The sequence below is a fragment of the Macaca nemestrina genome (assembly GCF_043159975.1).
Source record: "Macaca nemestrina isolate mMacNem1 chromosome 8 unlocalized genomic scaffold, mMacNem.hap1 SUPER_8_unloc_5, whole genome shotgun sequence".
Lineage (NCBI taxonomy): Eukaryota > Metazoa > Chordata > Mammalia > Primates > Cercopithecidae > Macaca > Macaca nemestrina.
In genome coordinates this window covers 140083-148811 of record NW_027257569.1, presented here as the reverse complement: position 1 = coordinate 148811, position 8729 = coordinate 140083, and positions in this window count along the sequence as shown.

Below are 8729 nucleotides of genomic sequence, written 5' to 3'. Positions count from 1 at the left end.
AGCCTGACCAACATGGTGAAATCCCGTCTTTACTAAAAATACAAAAAGTAGCCGGGTGTGGTGGCATGTGCCTGTAATCCCAGCTACTCAAGAGGTTGAGGCAGGAGAATCTCTTGAACCCAGGAGGCAGAGGTTACAGTGAGCTGAGACTGCACCTTTGCACTCTGGCCTGTGTGATAGAGTGAGACTCGGTCTTTAAAAGAAAAGAAACCATTACATTGAGCACATTTTTGCCAATGAGAAATAAACTTGTTTATTCCATGCTTTCAGGGTTCGATGAACTCTTGGAAGGCATTTTCTGCATCCTGCTGGTTGTGTAAGTGTTTTCCCTGCAAAAAGTTGTCAAGATGCTTAAAGAAGTGGTAGTTGGTTGGCGAGAGGTCAGGTGAATACGGCAGATGAGACAAAACTTCATAGACCAGTTTCTTCAACTTTTGAAGCCCTGGTTATATGACATGTGGTCACACGTTGTGGAGAACTGGGCCCTTCATGTTGACCAGTGCCAGCTCCAGGTGCTACAGTTTTCCATGCATCTCATCGATTAACTCGGCATACTTCTCAGATGTAATGATTTCACCAGGATTCAAAAACTGTAGTGGATCAAAAGACTGGCAGCTGACCACCAAACAGTGACCGTGACCTTCTTTTGGCACAAGTTTGACTTTGGGAAGTGGTTTAGAGCTTCTTCTCAGTCCAGCCACTGAGCTGGCTGTTGTATGAAATCCACTTTTCGTGGCATGTCACAATCTGATCAAGAAATGGTTCATTGTTGTTTCATAGAATAAGAGAAGATGACACTTCAAAAGGATGCTTTTTAAACTATTTGGTCAGCTCATGAGGCACCCACTTATCAAGATTTTTCAGCTTTCCAATTGGCTTCAAATGCTGGATGACCATAGAATGGTCGACATTCAGTTCTTCGCCAACTTCTCGTGTATCTGTAAGAGGATCGAATTCAGTGGTTGCTCTCAATTGGTCGTTATCAACTTCTGGCCCAGAGCCTGGGGCTGAGGCTGCCATGACCACCCTGTTCTCTACCTTCTGTTGCGCTTGGGCCCAGAGCCTGGGGCTGAGGCTGCCATGACCACCCTGTTCTCTTCCTTCCGGGGTCCCCAGGAAGCTCCCAGGACTGAACTATCACCACAAAATACAGTGGTCAGGATGGGAGGGCTGGAGGTCAACTACCCCCCCGCCCCTGCCACGACAACCAAGAGGCCCCCATGGAGGTTGGCCCTGAGATGTGGGTCCCTGTGGGATGCAGGTCCCTGTGGGATGCTTCAGGGGATGAGCACGGGTCCTCCTGGCTGACAGGAGCCTGGTGGGCACTGGGTGTGTGGGGCCTATATAGATGGGTTGGACAGAACTGGGCCTGACCAGGGAGCCAGAGACTGGTGTGTCTTCCCGATTTCCTATGAGATCCCCTATCTGGTCATAGATGATGGTGATTTCTCTTTGAGTACTGAATCCCTGTAAGGTGTTAGGCACTCCATTCTTACCAAGTTTATTTTGTTACCTGGTAGAACCTGGCTCATAAAGAAGAAAATGGTGAAGAGGAGGATAGGAATCCTCATGGCTGAAGAAAGAAGAAAGTTTGGCTTCATTTCCAGGAGGCAGAGAAAACTTCCGTCTGTGGCTCTCTAGCACCAGTGGAATGTCTCTGTTTGGATAATGAAAGCCTTTCTGTACCTCATTAGGAATATTCATAGATAGAGGTGTTCTATGCATGCGAAATTGCTTTTATGGGAGGACTGATGTGGGTACACAGTTTTGGCCAGAAAACCTTGTTCAATGGGAACATAAGCTACAAACATTTTGGCAAAAGATGAAAGTTTATGAACAAACAACCATTTATAGTGTTACAATAAATTAGACTATGTTGAGAAACCAGTTGCTTTCGTTAATGATCAGACATTTTGTTAGTGAACACTTCCCAGACTTTACTAGCCCTGCTAAGAATTAATCACCCCACTTGCTCCTGGTCTGAAGCCCCAAAGTGCTTTGTTGATGTTACAGTGCTTACTGCCTTGTATGTTAGATTAGTGAATGTATATTTGCCTCTTCCACCACTGTATGAGCTTCTTGCTTGCTAGGACAAGGCTATATTCCTCAGAGCAGAGGAGGGAGTTGAATCATGCAGCCATTTATTCTCAAAATCCTCTTCACCAACTGGAACAAAACAGAACAGCGAAAGACCACTGCACATGGAAGCAGGAGGTCTGGATTTGGGTTCTAGTTCTCTAGATCTATTACTAACTGGAGGTATGGATAGAGTCAGGAAAATTTTCTTCCTTAGATGCTTCCTTGATAGCACCTATAAAGGTTGAGATCTGTTGGATCTAGATCAGGGGATTCTGAATCACTACTATGCATAAAATCAACTGGGAGAGTTGCCTTGCAATACAGACGCTTAGTTCCATCTCATGATATTTTTACTGTTTTTTAAAATTGATCTAGTATTTTTCGTTAAATAATGTCAACTTTCTTAGTCTACATCTAATAAAACTCCCACTGGCATACAAATACATTGAATGATATTAGCAGCAGAATCTTTAAAGAAAGTAACCATATACAACTATTAAACCATTTTTTTATTACTTATTATTTCATGCTGTTTGTCACTATTGTCATCATAATCAGCATCACCCTACATTGCTGAACACCCATTATGAACCATATGGCATAAACATTTTTCCTACTCGTAAGGAGCATACATTCTCTATACGCATATGAAATTAATGTCTGAACAAAGTGGCTTAAACAAGGCAGAAGTTTATTTCTTTCTCACTTAAATCTATAGTTACATGTATCATGGCTGGTACAGATGTTTGCCAAATTCATTAGGGATGCAGGCCCCTTCCAGCTGTCTGCTCTGCTGCATTTTAGAAGAGGCTCCAGTTTGGCTGCTAAATGCCCACCAATCATTTTTTAATTCCAGGCAGCAGGAAAGAAAATGCCAAAGAGAGAAAAACAAGGGAACGTCTACCCCTCCTTTTAAATATTTTAACCAACCCCCTCTTTTTTTTTTTTTTTTAACCCAATTTGTTGAGCTATGATTACATTTAAAAAGCTGTCCATGTTTAAGGTACGCATCTCAGTGAGCCTGGGGACCTCCAGAACTTACTTATATAGTATATCTGAAACTTTGTGCTCTAACCACATCTACCCATTTCCCCTGCACCACGGCCCCTGGCAGCCACCATTCTACTCTCTGCTTTTGTGAGTTTGTCTATTTTAGATTTCAAATGCAAGTGAAATCATATAGTAATTGTCATTCTGTGGCTGGCCTATTTCATATAACGTAATGCCCTCAAAGTCCACCCATGTTGTCACAAATGACAGGGTTTCATTATTATGTAACACTGAATAATATTCCAATGCATATATGTATTAACCATTTATCCTGATACTCTCCCTCCACCTGCCTCCCCAGTGTGTGTTGTTCCCCTCTCAGTATCCATGTGTTCTCATTGTTCTGCTTCCACTTGTGAGAACATGCACTGTTTGATTTTCTATTCCCGGGTTAGTTTGCTGAGGATAATGGCTTCCAACTCCATCTATGTCCCTGCAAAGGACATGATCTCATTCCCTTTTATGGCTGCATACATAGTATTTCATGGTGTGTATGTACCACATTTTCTTTATCCAGTCTATCATTGATGGACATTTGGGTTGATTTCATGTCTTTGCTATTGTGACTAGTGCTGCAATGAACATGTGTGTGCATGTATCTTTATAACAGAATGATTTATATTCGTTTGGGTATATACACAGTAATGAGATTGCTGGGTCAAGTGATAGTTCTGGTTCTAGGTCTTTGACGAATCACCATACTGTCTTCCACAATGGTTGAACTAATTTACATTCCACCAACAGTGTAAAAGTGTTCCTATATCTCAACAGCCTCATCAGCAGGTAGTTTTATTTAAAAATTTTTGGAGAAACCTTCATACTATTATCCAAAATGGCCATAGTAGTTTGTATTTCCACCACGAATATACAAGGGTTATCTTTTATCCACATCCTCACTAATACTTACTATTCATCTTTTCGATAACAGCTATTCTAAGAGGTGTCAGGTGACATTTCATGGTGGTTTTTATTTGCATCCCCCTGACAATTAGAGATGGTAAGAATTTTGTCATGTATTTGTCGGCCATTTGTATCTCTTCTTCTGGGAAATGTCTATTCAGATCTTCACCTATTTATTTATTTATTTATTTTTATTTTTTGAGACGGAGTCTTGCTCTGTCACCCAGGCTGGAATGCAGTGGCATGATCTCGGCTCACTGCAAGCTCCGCCTCCCGGGTTTACGCCATTCTCCTGCCTCAGCCTCCTGAGTAGCTGGGACTACAGGCGCCCGCCACCTCGCCCGGCCAGTTTTTTGTATTTTTAGTAGAGACGGGGTTTCACCGTGTTAGGCAGGATGGTCTCGATCTCCTGACCTTGTGATCCGCCCGCCTCGGCCTCCCAAAGTGCTAGGATTACAGGCTTGAGCCACCGCGCCCGGCCCACATCTTCACCTCTTTAAAAAAAAAATTTCAACTTTTATTTTAGATTCAGTGAATGCACGTGCAGGGTTTTACATTGGCACATTGAGTGATGCTGAGGCTTGGAGTATGAATGATCTTGTAACCCAGGTAGAAAACATAGTATTTCATGGTGTATATGTTTTTCAGGTTTTGGTCCCCACCTTCCCTTCCCCTTCTTGTAGTCCCCAGTATCCGTTGTTCCCATCTTTACATCCATGTATAATCAGCGCTTTGTTCGTACTTATAACTAAGAACATATGATATTTGGTTTTTTCTTCCTGCATTATTTTAGAATAATGGCCTCTAGCTGCATCCATGTTGGTGCAAAGGACATAATTTTTTTAATGGTTGCATAGTATTCCATGGTGTATATATACTACATTTTCTCTATCCGATGATAGAGAAAATATTCATGTCTTTGCTATTGCAAATAATGCTATAATAAATATATGAGTGCACGTGTCTTTATGGTATTTTCTTTTGGATACAAGGGTCAGTCCCCGTGGCTGCTGTCGAGGACTAGCATTGAGTGCCTGAAGCTTTTCCAGGCTCAGGGTGAAAGCTGTCAGTGGATCTATGATTCTGGGGTCTGGAGGATGGTGGCCGTCTTCTCAGAGCTCCACTAGGCAGTGCCCCAGTGAGGACTCTGTGGGAGCTCCTACCCCATATTCTCCCTCTGCACTGCTGTAGTAGACATTTGCATGAGGTCTCCACCCCAGCAGGCTTCTACTGGACATACAGGCTTTTCCATACATCTTTTGAAATCCAGGTGAAGGCTTCTGATATGGTTTGGCTCTGTGTCCCCGCCCAAATCTCACCTCAAATTGTACTCCCACAATTCCCACATGTTGTGGGGGACCCAGTGGGAAATAATGGAATCATGGGGGCAGTTTCTCCCATATCGTTCTTGTGGTAGTGAATAAGTCTTACGAGTTCCGATGGTTTGATAAGGCGAAACCAGTTTTGCTTGGCTGTCATTCTCTCACTTGCCTGCTGTGATGTAAGACATGCCTTTCGCCTTCTGCCTCCCCCCAGCCATGTGGAACTGTAAGTCCAAATAAACTTCTTTCTTTTGTAAATTGCCCAGTCTCGGGTATGTGTTTATCAGCAGCGCACTCCTGTACTTTGTGCAACTGCAGGTTTAATATCCCATGGAAATTGCCAAGGCTTAAGGCTTGCACCCTCAAAGCAGTGACCCAAACTGTGTCTGGGGCCTTTTTAAGCCATGGCTGGAGCTGGAGTGGTTGGGAGGTAGAATGCTGTGAGCACTGTCCTGCGCTTGCCCGGGGTGGTGCAGCCCTAGGCCCAGCCCACAAAACCAGTCTTCCCTTATAGGCCTCCAGGCCTTTGAAGGGAGGGGCTGCTACCAGCCAAGGTCTCTGAAATGCCTTTCAGGCCCTTTCTTCATTGTCTTCTATTAGCATCTGCTTTCCTTTTAGTTATGCAAATGACTTCAGCCTGCTTGAGTTTCAGAGGATACCAATGGCCTTAGAAGTACCATATGACCCCTAACACTTCTTGACTTCATTTCTGCAATATATTTTATTTTTTTACGTCATCATGAGCATTGAAACTTTTTATATCTATTCACTTTCCATTTGTTTTCAAGTCCAGTTTACTTCCAAATAATTTTAGAATATAGAGTCTCCATAAGACTCTAGTTTGTCTGGTTTCTTGCTGTACCCCATGACTGCGAATGCTTTCTAGTACATATAATACACTCAAAAGTACTTATGAGGCCGGATGCGGTGGCCCACGCCTGTAATCCCAGCACTTTGGGAGGCCGAGGTAGGCGGATCATGAGGTCAGGAGATTGAGACCACCCTGGCTAACACAGGTGAAACCCCGTCTCTACTAAAAAAAATACAAAAAAATAGCCGGACGTGGTGTCGGGCGCCTGTAGTCCCAGCTACTCGGGAGGCTGAGGCGGGAGAATGGCGTGAACTCGGGAAGCGGAGCTTGCAGAGAGCCGAGATCTCACCACTGCGCTCTAGCCTGGGCAACAGAGCAAGACGCCATCTCAAAAAAAAAAAAAAAAAAAAAAAAAGTACTTATGAATGAAAAAAGGAATGAATCTTCCTATTTTTCCTTCAACATAGCCTTAACTTTTTGGTTTCCAACTTTATGTGGGGTTTTCAGTAGCTGTCTCAAAAATCCAATCAAATTGAACCGGGTGTGTCTCCAGAATGCAGTTTTGATTAGGTTCAGTATCTGTGCAGTCAGGGCATGTCTCTTGGAATGTAGTGCTGATTAGGTTTATTAATTGTTTTTTCCTATATAAGGGGAAGCCAGAGGATGCGTTTTCCCAGAGAAGGAGCATCAGAAGAGTTTAAGACCTTGGGGAAAGGGAGTCTTGCTGCTTGCTTGTGGGACTTGCCTTGGAAGGTAGATAAGTTCACAGCATCCTCCAACTTTTTATTTTTGGTGAGTTCTCCGAGCACTGAGATGTGAACTGGCCTCATTCCCTTACAATGATACTGTTACCAGTAGAAGAGATTCGAGTTACTGGCAGCATATCTGCATGGATCCATAAGCAACTTCAGTCCTTATCTCCTCAGAAGAAAGAATTCGACTGAGGGGCATACAGCGGAAAAAGAGACTAAGTTTCAGAGCAGGAGTGGAAGTTTATTTAAAAAGGCTTTAGAACAGAAAGGAAAGGAAAATTCTCCTGGAAGAGACCCAAGTGGATGCCTGAAGGTCCAAGAGAGAAAAGAGAAGGGCCTTTAACCTTGATCCTGGGATGGGCTTGCCTCTTTCCCACGATTCTTCCTTTAGGGAGAGTTTCCGGCATGCACAGTGCTTTCCTTACCCTTTGGAATTGGCATGCACGGTGTGTTTAGGGAGTTATATGCGTGTCCGTCTGAGGCTTTCTTTCCTTTTCCAGTGGAGTGTGTCCCCGGAAGATTATACTTTGCCATTTTTGTCTCTTAACATGCATGCCCAAGAAGTTGCTTCTTCCTGGGGTCTGCATTTAATTAACATTTTTGATATTAACAGGTGTAGACCACCAGGAAATGGCCTGTCTCTGGTGCTGCCTAATTATCATTGTTAGAGAGGCAAAGTGATCATTAACAGGCCATCACCTGACATTTCTAGTGGGTAGGGGAAGAGCCCTCTCCTGCCCTGCTCCTGCTCTTCTACCTGTAACAAGACAAGCCTTGAATATCATTAGACATGTGTCCCATCAAGGCAGCATCTCATTATTAAATTTTACTGTGTGAATTGTTACTTCACATTCTCATATTCTGTGTTCACTATTTGTGTGCCTTTTCCATTTTTGCTTTGACCGTATCTCATTATTTTAACTGCTTTCTCCAAGATTCTAGATCTGCATTGACCAATAGAGTAACTACTAGTCACATGTGGCTATAAACTCTAAATTAATTATAATTAAATAACTAAATGGCATATCCTTAGTAGTAATTGCCAAATTCGTGGCCAAACTAGAAATTCTGTAACTACATATGTGTGGTAGTTACTGCATTGGACAATGTAGATATAGAGCATTTCTTTCATCACAGAAAATCATGTAGGGCATGTTGGCTGCCACTTATTTTTAATTTATTTTTATTTTTTATTTCTTTGAGACAGAGTTTTGCTCTTGTTGCCCAGGCTGGAGTGCAATGGCATGATCTCAGCTCACCGCAACCTCCGCCTCCCAGGTTCAAGCGATTCTCCTGCCTAAGCCTCCCTAGTAGCTGGGATTACAGGCTTCTGCCACCACGCCCGCCTGTTTTTGTTTTTGTTTTTTTTTTTTCTATTTTTAGTAGAGACAGGGTTTCTCCATGTTGGTCAGGCTGGTCTCAAACTCCTGACCTCAGGTGATCCGCCTGCCTCCGCCTCCCAAAGTGCTGGGATTACAGGTATGAGCCACTGCGCCCGGCCTTATTTTTAAATTCTATTTGTGTGGTTTATAGTTAAATTATATTCTGCTTCTCTATATTCATTTCCTTTCACAGATTTTCTCAGGCAATTTTTAAATTTCATTCATTTACCTTCTTGAGGAAAGTACTTAGATCATTTTTTAAAAATAATGTACAGCAAATAATTTTTCCACGGATATTGTTTTAGCTTTATTGTGTTGGTACTTTTACATACTATATTCAGGTATTATTATTTTTCATAACTTACTTTAAAAATTGTGCCAAGTTTATTTAAAAGAGATTTCTCCCTTGATTTTCAGAGGTCAGATTGTGTCT